At 40.4% G+C, this 18,983-nt stretch overlaps 1 long non-coding RNA gene across 1 annotated transcript; it reads left to right on the top strand.

The window, feature by feature from the left end:
* The first annotated feature begins 343 nt into the window (after positions 1 to 343).
* On the top strand, positions 344 to 16,875 carry LOC132395400 (uncharacterized). The gene is made up of 2 exons (XR_009512600.1): positions 344 to 462; positions 15,081 to 16,875. It is a non-coding gene; the product is annotated as an uncharacterized LOC132395400 (long non-coding RNA).
* Positions 16,876 to 18,983: the final 2,108 nt, after the last annotated feature.

Below are 18,983 nucleotides of genomic sequence, written 5' to 3'. Positions count from 1 at the left end.
AATCCTTCCATCTCTGATTGAGAACACAGTACATTGTGTCTGGAGAGAAGTACTAGTGCTGTCAATGCACAGATCATGGATGCAAGTGCATTGAACTGATTAAAGTTATGAGATTGCACAATGTTTTAGAGGTCATACTTTTAGCTTATGACCTTTTGACGCGGGCTAATAACAAATCATTCTTGCATAGATTCTTCTAAAATTATGCAATCGGCAGAACATTTGAGTAAATCTTTAGCACACTGAGACATGCACAAACCTGCCCACCTCGCTCCAGGACATTATTTGTCATTGGCATGGAAATATGCTTCCAATGTCACACATAAATCTTGCAAGTTGGAACAGAAAGTATATTAGTCTCTGGAACTACTTGCACGTTGCAGTTGCTGGATGTTGGATATGCACAAAGGAATGCGCGGGTATAGATCCCAGACATGGCCCTGCTCTCCCAAATACTAACAGGTGAGTACTTATTATCTAATAGAAAATGCATAAATACACTCGAGCCTTTTACTGCTTTGAATCAATAGGCCTCAAAGCAATTAGCTTCTTATTCATGCGTGTTCTACTGAGCCTAGTATCAGAAGCTGCAGACGGAGGTGGGATTCTCGGCCTCCTTCATTCTCTGTTTATAAGCAATAAGGAAATACTTATGTAAGCTAGTCAGAGTTGACCACTAACTTTGCTCCATCTGATCCTGAGGAGTTATACTGTACTTTATTAGGCGGTAGGACATACCTGATTCAGTTAGCATACCTCATTTTTCTATCAGCAATATATGTAGCTAAAAGAGCAACACAATCACCTTTCCACAAGTCTTCAATTCTATTCCATGTTTGGAATTTAAGACCCCCTACCACAGAAGCTACCAAGCAATTATTTAAAATGTGAAAGCAACACTGATGGATAGCCTTAGAGTTCCTCAGGGGATGTAAATAATAGCGCTGAAGAATTTTTGGATTACATTAAAACCTGGGACACCGGTGGTGTGGTCAGATCTGGAGTGGCTGTTGTTGGTTCTTGAACCCTATCAGCAACAAGAACATCAGAATGACCACAGGAAGATGCCTTACTTACTTATTAGAGCACTGAAGGAGGCTTTTCAACCGATTGGATCCATGCTGCCTTCCAGGAGAATAAACCTCTCAGTCAAATTCCTCTTTTTTTCATGGTGTCTGTGCACCTTATTTCCTCTCGCATGCTCACCCACTTCACTTTATTTCTTTTGCCACTTACCTATTCTAGGGGTAATTTATAGCAAACACTTCTCCTACTAGTATGTCTCCGGAATGAGGGAGGAAATGTGAGAACCTCAGAGAAACACATGTGATCATGGGATAGCAGCCTTGGTCAGGGCTGAATCTGGAACTGTGAGGCAGATGTTTCATTAGGAAGTGAAGAAGTTCACTAAGTATGGAAGTCTAAAATTAGTTAAATGGGGGAAAGAAACACTAGAGAAAGAAGCTTGAATCTCCAAACCTATTTTCAGCTCATGCATGGAGGAAGAAACACAAATAGGGAGTCAAGAGAGAGCAGGTTGTGAGTTGGCCAGTATCTGAATGGAGCACGTTACAGTGAATGGTGGACAAGGGTTGGTGTTGTGCATGCCCGAGGAATTGGTAAGAGGGCTTTTGTCATTTCCCTGGCTCAGTCAAAATTACATTAAATTATCAAAGTGCTGTATCACTTATGGCGCGGAAGTGCTAAGCATAACAGGCAAGCAAAAGTGGTGAAATTGAAGGGCTCTCAGACAAGAAAAAGCATACAAGAAGGATGATTTCTGTGCACATATTGATGGTTAGAACACAGGCAAGGCTGGGACAGTGCCAATCAGAATATAAAAAGCTTAAAATGCACAGACTTAGAAATTGTAGCATTCTGTTCTAATTCCATCTTAACCTGATGAGTAACACTATACTTTATTAGGAGGTAGGACACAGTTAGTGTACCTCATTTTTCTATCAGCAATATATGTAGTCAAAACAATCAGCTTTCCACAAGTCATTAATTCCGTTCTATGCTTGGAATCGAAGATCCCCTATCACAGAATCGACTAAGCAATTATTTAAAATGTGAAAGCAACACTGATGGATCGTCTTAGAGTTCCTCAGGGGATGTAAATAATAGAGCTGATGAATTTTTGGATTACATTAAAACCTGGCACACTGGTGGTGTGGCCATACATTTAGTCAAATCTGGAGTGGCTGCTGCTGTTGGTTCTTGAACCCTATCACCAACAAGAACATCATACTGACCACAGGAGGATGTCCTCCTTACTCATTAGAGCACTGAAGGAGTTCAACTCTAATGATAGTTAAGAAATTTGCATGAAGAGGAAGAAATTCATTTCTGTGGTGCATAAACAATATGTAATGCTGTATTTCACTGTGACGTTCTCTATTAAGCACTACAAGTCATTGCAGTTTGCAGCATGGCACGATAACTTCACTCAACTCCACTTGCAATGTGCCTACAACCTTGATGCACTTTCAAGGACTCTTCATCTCATGCTCTTGATATTTATTGCATATTTACTTATAATATGGTTTCTTCTTTTTGCATTTGCAGTTTGTTATTTTCTGCACTCTGGTTGAAAACCGTAGTCTGGCAGTCACCATTCATTGACTCTGTTCTGTTTTACTATTCTATAGATTTGTTGAGGTTGCCCTCAATAAAATTAATCTCAGGGTTGTGTATGGTGACATATGTGTACTTTGATAATAAAATTTACTTTGAACTTTGGAATTTGCAGTCAGCTCTTCGAGGGATGCACCACGGTACAAGTGAAACTCTTCCGACTCAGGGGGCATTGCTATTAAAAAAAAGATGATGCAATGATGGTGGTGTGGGGGAGGGGGGAGGTTTGTGAGAGTGGGCCTCCAAGGGACAGGTGGATCTGATGGGTGGGTTAAGATTAGTGCCCATAGGAGGCAAAAGAGTACCAAAGGCCTCTTGAGGTGTTCCTGTCAAGAGGTTGCTGAGGACGTTTCTTAGGGACATATGTGCAGTCTTTGCCTGCAGTAGGGGAAATTGCTTGTGCCTGTTCTCCTGCTTTCTGGATTGAAGAAAACGGCGAGTAAGTCTCTTCTTGAATATGAGATTTAGATTATCTCACTAATGTAGAAATGAGCAGCAACAGTAACAATGAGAATTTGCAGAAATCAGCAGTAACAGTTTGGATTGACATCCAGGTTTGGAAATTGAGAGAGAACATGACATTGATCTCCACAGGAAAAAAACAGTCTGGCCACCAACACACAAGCATACACACAAAAACACAGAAGCATAAGGGTACACAAACAACAGACACACACACAAGACATTGCAACTATGATCATAAAAGGCCATGAACTTCAATGAGAACATAGATCCTAATGAAGGCGAATAATCTAATTTCAGTGTTGGAATGGTTTCCATAAAATATGATGACTAAATCCTGCATAAACTCTTCAACTTTCAGATCAGTGAAGTTAAAAATCTCAAAGCAGAAAGAATTTTACATGATGAATACTGATGACATCACTTGGGGGAGTTCCTACATTGGAAAAGATGCCCCAGGAAAAAGTAAATTCAGCTGAAAAATGAGGAATCAAGTTTTCTAATGGACACAAGGACACTCATGGTCTCCTCTTGTGCCATGATGGCGCCACCCGCAGAGTAAGGGAATAGCACCTCATATTCCCTCTGGGTAGCTTCCAACCTGATGGCATGAATATTGATTTCTCCTTCCAGTAAAACTTATTTTCCCTCCCACTCTTCTTCTATTTCCCCATTCTGACCCTTTATCTCTACTCACCCGCCTATCACCTCCTCCTAGGTTCTCTCCTCCTTCCCTTTCTCCTATGGTCCGCTCTCTTGCTCTAACAGATTCCTTCCTCTCCAGCCCTTTACCTTTTCTACCCAGTTGGCTTCATCTATCACATTCCAGATTACCCCCCCTTCCCTCTCCAACATTTTATTCTGTCATCTTCCTCCTTCTTTTCCAGTTCTGAAGAAGCCCAAAATGGCAGAAACCCTGGTTGTTTATTCATTTCCATTGATGCTGTCTGACCTGCCGATTTGCTCCAGCATTTTGTGTGTGCTTCTCAGAGAATGAGCTGAGAGAGGAAGTGGTTGAAGTACATAAGTTATCAATATTTTAAAGACGCTTAGACAGGTATGTGGACAGAAATGGTTTATAGGGATATGGACTAAACGTGGGCAAATGGGACTTGTTTAAGACTATTAGACTATAAGATATAGGAGCAGAATTAGGCCATTTGGCCAATTGAGTCTGCTCCACCACTTCATCATATCTGGTTCAATTTTTTTCTCAGCCCCAATCTTCTTCCTTCTCCCTGAATCCCTTCATGCCCTGATCAATCAAGAATCTAACAACTTCTGCCTTAAGTATATATAAAGAGTTGGCCTCCACAGCTGTGGGAAGAATTCGACAGATTCACCACTCTCTGGCTAAAGAAATCCATCCTCATCTCCATTCTAAAAGGATACCACTCTATTCCAAGGCTGTGTCCTCCAGTCTTAGACTCTCTCACATAGGAAACATCCTCTACACATCCACTCTATCAAGGCCTTTCACCATACATGTCTTGGTTGCTATGTTGTATTGGCACCAAAGGGCCTGCTGCTATACTGTATGACTTTATGACTTAGAAGTGTGGTTAATTTGATTTTCAACAGCAAAACTCCATATTTTACAGGCCTATATGAACAGATTTCTGGCCCATTGACATCACTGCAGAATCATTAGTGAATAGTTTCAATAAAATTGCTTTTAAGTCATGGCCTAGTGGTAGAATGGTATGAAGTGCTTTGGATATTAAGAATACCCTGGATGTACTGTAGCTGTCTAATAGTATACTAATCCTCAGATAAAATCCATCTTTATCATGAGGACTTGGTCTCATAATCATTCCTTGAATCTTCTCTGAAAGGATAAATCGGAGGCAAAATTGCTAAGCTATTTCACTGCAGGAATGATCTAGGCATTGAAGAGAGAAAAGTCTTGTTAGTATACCTTTTGCATCAATTCTTGCAACTGGGGCAGTTTCTGAGCTAGATTATCTGCAGGAGAAATGATAACTGTCTCTTCTTGAGTGCATTAGTATATCAATGCAATACATTCTTGTTGAGGAAGTTTGACATCCATGCATTAATCATCCATCAGGAATATTTGCATGACAGGCACTGACATTAAGATGTTGTGATAGCTGCTCATTTCTGAATATTTCAGATATTTTTGGTGCAATGAATAGTAGTTTTAAAATGCTTACACATTGTGCTGCAGAGGGGACTCGGAATTACTCATGTATCTTTTTTCACTTAACTGCAAATGATCTATTGCTTATGTGTATTATTGGCACCAGTGAAATGTGATGTTTTTTCCTTATAAATGAAGAACAAAACATGTCTTCGTATGTGAAGGTGTCTTATAAATCGGAATTTGCCTACATAAAAGACAGTGCTCTCAAAACAATTCAATCTGCACAGTGTTTTGCCATGCCTCCTGAAGACATGTGAAATAAAAGCCCTTACTTTAAAGAGGCAGCTCTAGGTTGTGGGTAAAAATAGATCAGGAAATTTGAATTAAAAATTATTATTTCACTAATGAATTATCTACATTTAGTGGCTACTTTACTAGGTACATATTTGATAGTCAAAGACAATTTACATTCAGTGGCCATTTTATTAGGTACAACAGTACATCAGTCATTAAAAGCATGGAGGCATGGTCAAGAGGTTCAGTAGTTGTTCAGACCAAACATCAGTATGGGGAAGAAAGTTGATCTAAGTCACTTTGACCTTGGAATGATTCTTGGTGCCAGACAAGATGGTTTGAATATCTCAAAAATGGCTCATTTCCTGGGATTTTCACACACAATAGTGTCTAGAGTTTACATACAATGGTGTAAAATGCAAGAAAAAAATCCAATGAGTGGCAGTTCTGTAGGGAAAAATACCTTGTTAATGAGAGAGGTCGCAGGAGAATGGCCAGACTGTTGTAAGTTGACAGGAAGGCGACAGTAACTCAAATAACCACATGTTACCACAGTGATGTGCAGAAGAGCATCTTTGAATGCACAACAAGTTGAACCTTGAAGTGGATAAGTTACAGCTGCAGAAGACAATGAACATATGCTCAGCCACCACTTTATTGGGTACAGGAGTTAGACTGTCGGTGCTATTGCAAGAACTGCAGCCATGCTTCTTACATCAGGATATTAAATTGAAAAAAAATTGTGCTGCTCAGGGATAGTTATAAAAACCATATGAAACAACAAAAAATGGTTTTGCATTTGACACTTGATCTAGTTGAAGGATAAAGAGGACCAGCAATTATGTTCAACAGTTCCTTGTTAGAAAGAGAACTGTCAACTTCTGGTCACTTTCTCAATGTGCAGGGATATTTTAACCACACAATCCTATGAGGGCTTTCCGACAGGATTTTAGGACACATTCCTTTTGAACTTCATTCCTAGAATACAGGAGATTGAGGGGTGACCTGACAGAAGTAAATAAGACCATGAGAGTCATGAACAAGGTGAACACCCCCATCGTCTTTTTCCCAGTGAGAGAGTGCTAAAAGCAAGACGGCACAGATCAAAGGTCAGAGTTGAGAGAATGAAAAGAAACATCGGGGGTAGTTTCTTCATGCAAAGGGTGGTGCATTTTTAGAATGAGCTACCAAAAAATAGAGGCTGAGCTGGGCACTTTGATGACATTTAAAAGACATTTAGGTAAGCATATGGATGAGGTAGGTTTCGAGGACTCTTGCCCAAATGTGGGCAGGTGGGGCTGGCTCATTGGGCAATGCAGTCAGGAAGGATGAATTGGCTAAGGAGCTTGTTTCCATGCAGTATGACTCATACAAAATGCTGGCAGAACTCAGCAGGTCAGAGAGCTTCAGTGAAAATGAATAAACAGTGGACAATCCTGATGGTGGGTCTCAGCTTGATATGTCGACTGTTTACTCATTTCCATATATGCTGCCTGGCTTGCTGAGTTCTGCCAGCATTTTGTGTGTGTTGCTCCGGATTTCCAGCATTTGCAGGATCTCTTGTGTTTATGACTCTATGAGGGCATTAAGTGGAGCAATTAAAGCCAAGGCTCCGCGGGTCATGAAAGTAGCAGAGTATAAAATAGTGGAGTATAAAAGAATACAAGACTGATGCCACATTGATGATAGAATGCCGGCAAGTTACAGAATGTTCAGAGGAAAAGAAAGAACAGGAAAAGAAGATGGTTTACAAACATAAAAGGGAACCAAATACGTGTAATTATGAGAATGATTTTCTAAGAAGTGCAGACATGCACTGTAAATGCTATATATTGATCAAGAAAAAGTATAGGAATAAATATTGCAACTATAGGCCTATCTGTTTAATTACAGAGGTGAGATAATTTTAAGAATGGGACGAGCTCAGTCTGACATCTTGGTTAGTACCAGTGAGTTGGGCCAAAGTTGTTCAGCTCTGTGACTCTAAATAATAATCAGAGGCAGAACTGTCTGTCAGTTGGACATCTGTAGATTGATTAGGGAAAGTGAACATACATCTGTTAAGTTATGTTTAATTGACTTGATAGAGCTTTTTGATGAGGATCATTAAAGGAAATATAGTGGATTGATTGACTTTCAAAAACTGTTTGAAAAAGCACTGAAAAGCAAGTGTCATCAAGACTGAAGCCATCAAATAAGAGGGGTAGTATCAGCACGGATAGAAAACAGCCCCAGTGACAGTGAACAGTGAGTGGCACTGAAGATATCCATTTACACCAGAAATGAGTGCAGAGCGGTGTTCCCCAGAGATCAGCACAAGGACTCCTGCTTTTCTTAATCTATATAAATGACTGGTACAAACCAGCAGATCACGCAAAACTTGGAAGTATAGTGAATTGTGAAGAAGGTTGTAGTAAATTTCTGTAGGTGGGCTGGAGAAACTGGGATTACTCTCCTTGAAACAGAAGAGATTTCAGAAGTTCTGATGGAAGTACAGTAGTTAATTCTGCAAAGGGGTCATGGCAGAATCAGTGGACATAAAGATGATAGGCAAACGAATAAAAAGTAACAGGAGAGAAGAATATTTTTACAGAGCAAATGGTTAGAATCTAGAGCAACCTTCTGCTGGAGGAACTCAGCAGGTCAAGCAGCATCTGTGGGAGGGAGGGAATTGTTAACCCCTGATGCAAGACCTACTAAGTTCCTCCAGCAGATTATTTGTTGCTCCAGATTCCACCATCTGATGTCTCTTGTGTCTCTAGATTGCACCGCTGGGCAAATGGTGGAGGCATTCAGAATTAAAACGAACAGTGGAATTATTCCTGAGAAATATTGTGGTTTAGATTACAGGCACAGAGCTCCATGCTTTTACGAGCTTGAGCCCAGAGGCAGTGCTTCAGATGTACTGGAAGCATGGTTTTAGCAGAGACAATTCAAAAGCTATACCTCTCTTTGATCCATTGAACCACAGGCCTCACTCAAACTTTCCCCCAACTACATGAGAACTCGGTGGTTTATTGATGTCACTAGGCTGTCCTATGGAAAAGAGTAAGTAGTCGATGTTTTGGGCCAAGTCGACTATTTACTCTTCCATAGATGCGACCTGGCCTGCTGAGTTCCTCCAGCATTTTGTGTGTATTACTTTGATTTCCAGCATCTGCAGATTTTCTCTTGCATCCCACTAGGCCTGTGGTAAACTATGTGTATACCTGTTTGGACACCCCCCCCACCCCCCCGCTGACTGCTCCTGTGGCTCCTCCCACAGACCCCTGTATAAAGGCGATTAGACGCACTGCTCCTCCCTCAGTCTCCAAGATGTCGTGGTCACGTTTTCATCTAATAAAAGCCTATCTTTTGCCTCCCATCTCCAAGAGTTATTGATGGTGCATCAAGGCCGCCCCGCTGTTTATAAACTCATGTTAATTTACAGCAATATCTGTGCATATATACAGTAGATTAAAAAAAGAACGTCAGAACTTCTCTGTGGGTTGTCTCCTTGCTGTAGTGCAGAGGCTTGTGAGTTCCGGAGATACTGAGAGTGATGACGTCTGGAACTTAGCCACCTGGTGCTTAGCTCCTAGTAGGGTCACCCATGGCAGTAATGTCAATGGAGAGGTTGCAGACAAAGAGAAATCCAAACAAGACCTCAGGGTTGGAGCTGGCAGAAGATAATGTCACATCACAACTGCAGTAAAGGTGGAGGGTCCCCACTCATTTTGCATTCCATGCTACTGGTCGCTGACTCTGATCTGTCAAGGACTGTGTGATGGTTGCCAGTGCATCAGCCTTCACACATTAAACAAAGACATACAAAGGCATTTTCCACTTAAGGGTTATCCACCCTAACACCCTTGCTAGGTGGATCCCATGTCGGCATCTGATGACCCACTAATAGACAACCCCTTTAGGACAGCATCATACCACTACTATTTCTTAAGAAAGTTGTTTCTCAGGGAGAACAACCCCAGATTCTCTGTGCGGAGAGAAGGGGGCTGTGAATTATTTGGAGGAGGAAGGGTAACTTTCCTGAATGTGGAGGCATAGAGTTAAACAGCCCTCTGTCCCCATTCATTCTTTTGGACTAAAGTGTCTACCCGAGCAGCTCCATTCGCCTGAGTTTGGTTCATAGTCTTTGAACAATTGCTATTCTTACACCTTGCCAAATGTCTCTTAAATATCATAATTTGTACCTTACTCTACAGCTTCCTCAGGCCATATATCCATTATTGTCTGAGTGAAAAACTTGTCCCTCAGATCCCCTTCACATGTTTTCCCTCTCACCTTAAACCTGTGCCCTTTAGGCTCTGAGAAAAAAGCTATGGCTATTTGACTTATCTATTGCCCTTGTAGTTTTCTATACCTCTGTGAGGGCACCCCTGAGCCTCTTACACTCCAGGTATAAAATAAGTTCCAACCTATCCAGCCTCTCATTATAGTCATATCCTCCAAACCTAGTGAACATTTTCTACACTTTACTACACCTATTAACATCCATCCTGTAGTTAGGTGACCAGAAATACACACAATACCCCAAGGATGGTCTCACCAACAACTCTTGTATTCATTGCATCATCAGCACAGGCAAATGCACCATGGATTAAGTTCCAAGGAGCATTAACCTGAGAAATTTCAATGAAATAGGAGCAATAATGAAATGTGATGATGGAGATAGAGAAAACTTGTGGACTATTGATGATGGATCATCTGCCAGGCAGTGAGCTTTCTCTTCACTGGAAAATTTGGATCCTTCAGCTTGGAAGGTGCCGGATAAGAAAGGATCTCTCAGAGTCATATTAGATGTGACTTGTGGACTATGTAACAAGGACCCTGACTGGGAAAGACCCTGAGTAACTCATTCCTTTTCTGGAACTCTTTCACATAGTTCTGTCAAGAAAGGAAAACAAGGGTAGTCATCTACTCAGTCATTTGACTGTTTTTACAACCTGACTCAAAAGATTCTCAGTCAGTCGCACTGTTATTGGTCTTGTTAATGATTCAGTTATTCACCTGTTATGAATGTGTCTGGTTTATCGTCATATAGTTACGATCTTCAAAGGTGTTAGTGGTTGCAGTGGACTGTTGGCATACAAACACTCACTCAGGTTACTTTTTGTGCAATTCAGCATTCATCGACCATGGGCTTGCCTTTGGAAGATGACTTTTCTGTGCAACATGACATGAAAAATTCTCCAGACTTCTTCTTGGGAAAGTTACTTCTTTCTAACTTGTATGAGTTTCTTTAATTCAACTGATCAATGCAAGTGAAGTAGAAAATGCTGTTAATGTTCAGCAAGTCTATGGAGAAAGAAGTAGAGATATTGTTTTGGGTTGACAGCTTGGGCAAGATGGAAATGGTTGGAGGTACAAAAAAAGATGTATAGCAACTTGAGATAGGAAGGTTCAAAGCTTCATTTATTATCAAAGTATACAACTGGGAAATTCTTCATTTCTCTGGGTACACATGAAACAAAGAAAGAAAAGAAAGGCAGCACAAACATCAGCTGCCAAATCCCACCTCCCCACATAAATCAAAACAAGAATGGAACAGGCACATCAAACCCCAAACCTGTCCTCACGCAAAAAAAACACACAAAATGGATCAGGGTCATCAACCCCAAATCCCTCCTCACACACAAAAAACACACAAAATGGACCAGGGTCATCAACCCCAAATCCCTCCTCACACACAAAAAACACACAAAATGGACCAGGGTCATCAACCCCAAATCCCTCTTCACACACAAAAATCACACAAAATGGATCAGGGTCATCAACCCCAAATCTCTCCTCATACACAAAAATCACACAAAATGGATCAGGGTCATCAACCCCAAATCCCTCTTCACGCACAAAAAACACACAAAATGGACCAGGGTCATCAACCTCAAATTCCTCCTCACACACAAAAAACACACAAAATGGACCAGGGTCATCAACCCCAAATCTCTCCTCATACACAAAAATCACACAAAATGGATCAGGGTCATCAACCCCAAATCCCTCTTCACGCACAAAAAACACACAAAATGGATCAGGGTCATCAACCCCAAATCTCTCCTCATACACAAAAATCACACAAAATGGATCAGGGTCATCAACCCCAAATCCCTCTTCACGCACAAAAAACACACAAAATGGATCAGGGTCATCAACCTCAAATTCCTCCTCATGCACAAAAAACACACAAAATGGATCAGGGTCATCAAACCCCAAACCTGTCCTCACGCAAAAAAAAACACACAAAATGGATCAGGGTCATCAACCCCAAATCCCTCCTCACACACAAAAAACACACAAAATGGACCAGGGTCATCAACCCCAAATCCCTCCTCACACACAAAAAACACACAAAATGGACCAGGGTCATCAACCCCAAATCCCTCTTCACACACAAAAATCACACAAAATGGATCAGGGTCATCAACCCCAAATCTCTCCTCATACACAAAAATCACACAAAATGGATCAGGGTCATCAACCCCAAATCCCTCTTCACGCACAAAAATCACACAAAATGGATCAGGGTCATCAACCCCAAATCCCTCTTCACGCACAAAAAACACACAAAATGGATCAGGGTCATCAACCCCAAATCTCTCCTCATACACAAAAATCACACAAAATGGATCAGGGTCATCAACCCCAAATCCCTCTTCACGCACAAAAATCACACAAAATGGATCAGGGTCATCAACCCCAAATCCCTCTTCACGCCCAAAAAACACACAAAATGGATCAGGGTCATCAACCTCAAATTCCTCCTCATGCACAAAAAACACACAAAATGGATCAGGGTCATCAAACCCCAAACCTGTCCTCACGCAAAAAAAAACACACAAAATGGATCAGGGTCATCAACCCCAAATCCCTCCTCACACACAAAAAACACACAAAATGGACCAGGGTCATCAACCCCAAATCCCTCCTCACACACAAAAAACACACAAAATGGATCAGGGTCATCAACCCCAAATCCCTCTTCACACACAAAAATCACACAAAATGGATCAGGGTCATCAACCCCAAATCTCTCCTCATACACAAAAATCACACAAAATGGATCAGGGTCATCAACCCCAAATCCCTCTTCACGCACAAAAATCACACAAAATGGATCAGGGTCATCAACCCCAAATCCCTCTTCACGCACAAAAAACACACAAAATGGATCAGGGTCATCAACCCCAAATCTCTCCTCATACACAAAAATCACACAAAATGGATCAGGGTCATCAACCCCAAATCCCTCTTCACGCACAAAAAACACACAAAACGGATCAGGGTCATCAACCCCAAATCTCTCCTCATACACAAAAATCACACAAAATGGATCAGGGTCATCAACCCCAAATCTCTCCTCATACACAAAAATCACACAAAATGGATCAGGGTCATCAACCCCAAATCCCTCCTCACGCACAAAAAACACACAAAATGGACCAGGGTCATCAACCTCAAATTCCTCCTCACACACAAATAAATGAACAAACTGGATCAGACACATCAACCCCCCCCCCCTCAAATCTGTCTTCCCACAAAAAAAGCTAACAAAGGGGATCAGGCACATGGCCCCCAAAACCAATGCCCTGCACAAAAAAACACAAGAAGATTGGGTGAGAAAACTCAAAATATAAAAACTATAAGAGTGAGAAAAGAGTCTATAGACCAAAGTCCAAATCCAAAATGCAGAACAAAACATGGACAACACTCTGCAGGCACAGTGGCAGGCTCTCCCCTCCCTGGTACAAAACAACCAATCAAAAGGCAAGGAGTCAGTGCTCACCTTCTCCACTCGCTTCAATGTTTCAATCTCCCTCATCGCTTTAATCAGTGAAGAATGGGAGTCTTAATCGGTGAAATGGAGCCAGATATCACCTCGTGCACCACCCAGCAGCCTGCCCGGCATGAGGTCCGCACACGCTGCCTCTGCCTCCTGGAATCCTCTCAGAGACTCCAGAGCCCTGGAACATCCAAACGGTCTCCAAACTTCCGCACTCGCCTCGATGTTTCAACCAACTTCGTCGCATAATTCGGCGAACAATGGAAGCTGTAATTGGTGAATTGGGGCCAAAAGTTGGCTTGCGCGCCATCCCGCAGCCTTCTCGCCACAAGGTTCACTCACATTGCCTCTGTCTCCTAGAATCCTCTTGGAGGCTGCAGAGTGCTAAAGCAACCGAACGATCTCCAAATAGGAAAACACAGGCTCTACCAGTTCCAGAAATGCATTCAAGACGAGAAGCAAACGTAAGGGACATAAAAAAAGTGAAAAAGATGGTTACATGATCTATCCAGAAGGTATCGATCAACGGAGTGTTGTACGCAGGCGCCATCTTGACCGGAATGTGCTGTGTGTGCATTTTGTACATTCTCCCTGCAACTCAATGTGTTCCCTGGTTTCCTCCCACATTCCAAAGATGCGTATTTTATAAGTTGATTAGCAAGTCTGATTTTCCTCTTGAAATGAGTGGCAAAATCCAGAAAGAGTTGAGGGGATTGTCGAGAGAATGAAATGGGTGTTTGATGGTTAGTACAGTGCTGGTCAGCTGACAGGCCTGCTCCCATGCTCTGTGGGACTGTGATTATTTTAATTACTTGCACTGCTGTTCTAAATGCAACTGTCAATTTAAAAAAGAATAAAATTTTTACTCCAATATTTTCTTAATGTAGAATTTCTTTAAAAACATGTGGAACAACAAATTAATGATGTTCTGATTAAACTTAAATTTTTTACTGAGGCAAATAAGGATCGGACAGAGATATATGAGATTCTTAAGCAAGATGACAGAGGCTCTTCAGCGAGATGCCATTTTCAAAAAGCTTGAGTATTCCTTTTCTTCCAAGGGTAATGTGTATGAAAGGGGAAACCTAGACGGCAAGCACTTTGTGTGCTTTTTGCTGCCCATTTTCTTCTCTTGTCTGCTGTAGGTATGACTCATGCAGAAGCATGGTTGCACAGCAACCTTCCACTACCTCTCCCATGAGTCCAACCTTCATATAATAGCCTGCACAAGAACTGCAATGAGTACTGGGCATGTAGCAAACTTCACTTGACGTCCACACACTTAGACATTAGGAATGGCTAGTAGTCATTAGTCTGCTTTTCTCTCTTCTGCAGCTCAGGAATACTGATATCCCATGGCCAATCCATCTGAGCTCATCTATCTCAGCCTAGAATGAGAAGTGAAAATATTCTGAATAAGTTGAAAATACCAGAGCATTTAGAAAGAAGAATGTGTAACTGATCTGCTTTTTGATTGTTTAAGCACAAAACATGTGGAATTCATAAAAAGAGATACAATACAGTCTCTTTAAGGGAACTGGCAATATTTATTTTAAGTGACATGCCCCGTTCCTCTGAATTTCTTGAAAGGCTGAGGGTTAGGGGAAAAAAATCGCGATCACAAATTGCCAGATGTAGTCCCATGGGGGCATTTTCTTTGTGTATTTCAGCAGCAAAGCTCAGGCGATTTCAAATAACACCGAGCGGGCGGAGATAATCTAAGGGAACGTTTTATAGGAAGCATATGGAATCAAACTGAAATGTGGAATTTGTTTAACTGCTCTGCAATCTGTTTTCTTTCAGTTGCTGAAGATGTTGTCAATGTTGGAAGCCCCTCCCCTGTCAAAGGTCCGGCCAATGGTCTGGAACTTGAAGTCAGCAGCTAAGAGGGGACACTCAACACTGGATTGAAGAAGCCACTGCATAAGGATCAAAAATACTCCGTGGAACAGAGCTCTCCTTTTTTGATGTATTCTGGCACTTTCTCTAGGGGCAGTGATCTCTTCAACTTCGTCTAATCTCACTGAAGAATCCTCACAGACAAAAAAAAAGTAACAGTTTTCAAAAGTTTTCAGCATTTTGCAGAAAGCAAAATTAATATTTGGAGACACATGGGTTTTTAATGAAATATCTCAAGCTGCTACTGAAAAAGTAATTTTATTTTAAAGATGTATAATTTTAAAATTCTATTATCAGGGATCAACAATTGATGATATTAGATGTTCCAGACCTTGAAGTATAGAGGTGTTGTAATCTCTATTTCATCTCATTTTCAACAAGATGTAATATTTTCAAAGGTTTTTACAGCTGGAATCGAGCATGAAAATTAGAATTTCATGTCAAATTGCTTTGTGTTAATTACATTGGAAAATACTGCGATAAGGCATCCTGAAGGGAAATGGGGTAACACTGAAAACAATTTCTAGATTTCAGCATGCACAAATGTGGAATATTTTTGCCAGGTTTAGTGAGTACTGGTGGCAGATAGTGACAACCTTGATGTTAATTCAAGTGCAAATTCCTTTTTGTTATTTGATTCATGGCATTAATCCAGATTGGATCCACTTATTTCTATTCATTCAGAGCTGGAGGATCTCTACCCGGAAATTCTAAGTCCATTTCCAATCATTCTGCTTGGAAATTCTCAAGGCTGAATTTACAGCCACATCTTCCTATATGCATGAGGACCCTTGCAGTTATTTTCCTTTTATCAGAATACTGAAAACACCGAACTCTACTACTTTATAGCTTCTCATATTACCTTGACTAACTCTGTGCAGTTAAACTGTTTCCTGGACATCTGGGTTCAGACGAGCCTTAAGTTTACAAGGGAAAAAATACTCTTAACTCTTAATTCTTCACGAATTTCACAACATGTTTCAGTGATTCTGATCAGGTCTTTACTCATACACCTCTGCAAAACTATTGGATATTTTGTCTATGTTGTTAACAGAAGTACATGTAGATAACTTACTGTTCCTTGGGGTGAACTATAGTGAGAAGTACTGAACATTGCCAACATCTTTGGGGTTCAATCCCAATATATTATTGTCCTTTAGAAAAGTCAGAAATCTGAGAACAAAATATGTCACTCTTAACAACCCTCAAAATTCCCTTTTAAATATGCAGCTTGGTAGAATTTTTTTGTTCAAAGTGTGCCTGTCTAAATATTAATTAATAATAGTTCATAGAAGACATAGAAGAATAGTTCATAGTCTCCAGAAGACACGGTATATCATTAAAGACCCCTCACACCCTCTCCATGAACTGTTTGTTCTTCTGCCATCAGGTAAACATTACAGGAGCATCAAAACAAAAACCACAAGGCTTCTAAACAGCTTCCTCCCACAGGCAGTCAGACTGCTAAATAGCTGCTCTACCTGACTCTGCTTTGGACACTTTTAACTTGCACTGGACACTTATAACTTGATTTTCACCCACATGTGGCTGTTGTGTTGTACTATTTATTGTTGTGTTTATTATTTGGTATTGCGTTTGTTATGTTATGATTGCACTTGCCCCCCGTAAAACAATGTCTCATTCTGTCCTGCAGAGCTGATGTACAGTTAGAATGACAATAAAGTTTTTGAATCTTGAATCTCGAATCTTGAATTTACAGTAAGATTTTTTAAAAAAAGTTCTGCGTTGAGGTGATAGCTAGGATTACAGTTCTACATCCAAAAGTTTACTTAATATTAAACTATATATCTCCCTATTTAACACTGTGCAAATGGTTCCTTCTGCCTATGTTGCAGGAAGCAGTCTCCAGCCTATGATAACTTGTGTATTGTAAATTGTGCACCCTGTTCAGTCATAAAATACATCAACAATAGTGAGCTCAGCGTAATATTTATGCATCAGTCATTAACAAATACTTGTTCCCTGGACTTTCCTTCTTAAAACATTAGTTTTATACGTTCATGGGAATGTCTATTACCCACCTGTTGTGTATTTAATATTTCAGTGATACTTGAGTAATCTTGTATGTATATATATCTTTCTTTGAATTAGTTTAATGTTTTCAAGTTAGAAAATATTACATTGAGAACAAGATATTTTTAAAATGAACCTGAGATGGCCATTAACCTGTTGAGATGCAGTGAGATATTCAAACAAAGAATAATGCAGCAAGGAACAGCGAGTTAAAAACAGTGCAACACGTGCAGAGACAGTCAAGTTAAAAACAGTGCAACAAATTGCAATGTCTAAACAGAAACCTACCTGGCTGAGCAAATGGTACCATTGTGGCAGGAGCTCACATACGCAAAAACAATGCAGGTTTAAAAGTAAAATTTACAGAAAATGCAATGAAGTATGTTATATACAATGAGCATGTCAGGTAGACAAAATTAAATGATCTGTATAGGGAAGAGAAAAAGGTAAAAATTCAAGCTGCAGTTTCAAAAAGAGCACTAATTTACATGATTTTGATGAAAAATATGATAATGAGGAGAGTGACACAGGACTGGTAGCCTTGAGATTTGCCATGAGAAAACCAGTGAAAGACAAGCAATATGGCTTATAGCAGAAGTGAATGGCAAATTAATTGAAAAGGAATTGATTCTGGTTCAGCTGTTTCAGTCATTCCATAAAATTAGCTTGAATGACATTTCAAAGAAAATTGAAGCCTGCAGATATCCAACTTGTACTGGAGATAATATAACTCCAGTGGGAATGACATTCATGACAGTGAAGTACGACAATTGACACGCCACATTGAGCTTGTATGTGGTAAAAACAGGAGGATGAGTATTGTGGGGATGTGATTGGTTGAGACAACTACAACTTGATTGGAGATCTATCCACCAATTACATGCCACATCCCCTGCAATTAAGCCAATTGAAAGTGAAATAAGAAAGGTACTGCATGATGCTGCAACTGTCTCCATGTTGTATACCATGAACCATTGCCCAACAGAGGACAAACAGCTGTTGGTTGCAACCTCTGTGGCTCTGGTTGGAAAGCAAATAAGACCGAGGAAGGACCACGCGGCTTCAAGGAATTGTGAAAGTGACAAAAGCAATGATCCATCTAAACATGTTTTGTAGGCGACATTACTGAGAAAGTTTCTGATATGTTATCCAGGCAGTTACTTGTAAAATGTGGCTGTGTTGTAAGCTGGAAGAGAGTTCAAGGAACTTCAGGAAAGTTGCAAGATTGCACCTTTTGTGAATATAAAAATCCAGAATCTACTCTGTGTGCATGAAGTTCAAATGGGAGACAAAAAGTTGCTTGTAAAAGTAGATGCAAGTCTAAAGCCCAGCTGGATGAATGGAAGATGAAACATAAAAGATATGTCAGAGGATAATATGGACGAGGAAACCAAGAGATCAGATTATAAAGAAAGCAATAGAAGGATTAATGAGAAAAAATATTCCAGTGATCTAAATCATCTTCCTAAGATCAAGATGGACAAACTAGAAAAAAAAGGGAAGAAGAGGAAGAAAGGTGTCCAGGGGTGTAAGTAACTCATTACGGGTTATATGTAAAAATAAGTAAATTGCGTATGTCATCATGCAACCATGTGATAAATGCACGTCTTACTTAAAGCAAACATGATGTTAGACTCACATTTCAGACTTCTGCGTTTTCCTTTGAATTCGTTTAGTGCTTTAAAGTTACAAAACATAACGCCTTCCTTTTATTTTCTCAACTTAAAAATTATACAGAATCCACAGATTTAGTTGAGTTTCAATATTAAACAA

Source organism: Hypanus sabinus, chromosome 6 (assembly GCF_030144855.1).
Source record: "Hypanus sabinus isolate sHypSab1 chromosome 6, sHypSab1.hap1, whole genome shotgun sequence".
NCBI classification, from domain to species: domain Eukaryota; kingdom Metazoa; phylum Chordata; class Chondrichthyes; order Myliobatiformes; family Dasyatidae; genus Hypanus; species Hypanus sabinus.
Note: the sequence above shows the minus strand (reverse complement) of the source record. Positions and strands in the feature narration are given on the sequence as shown.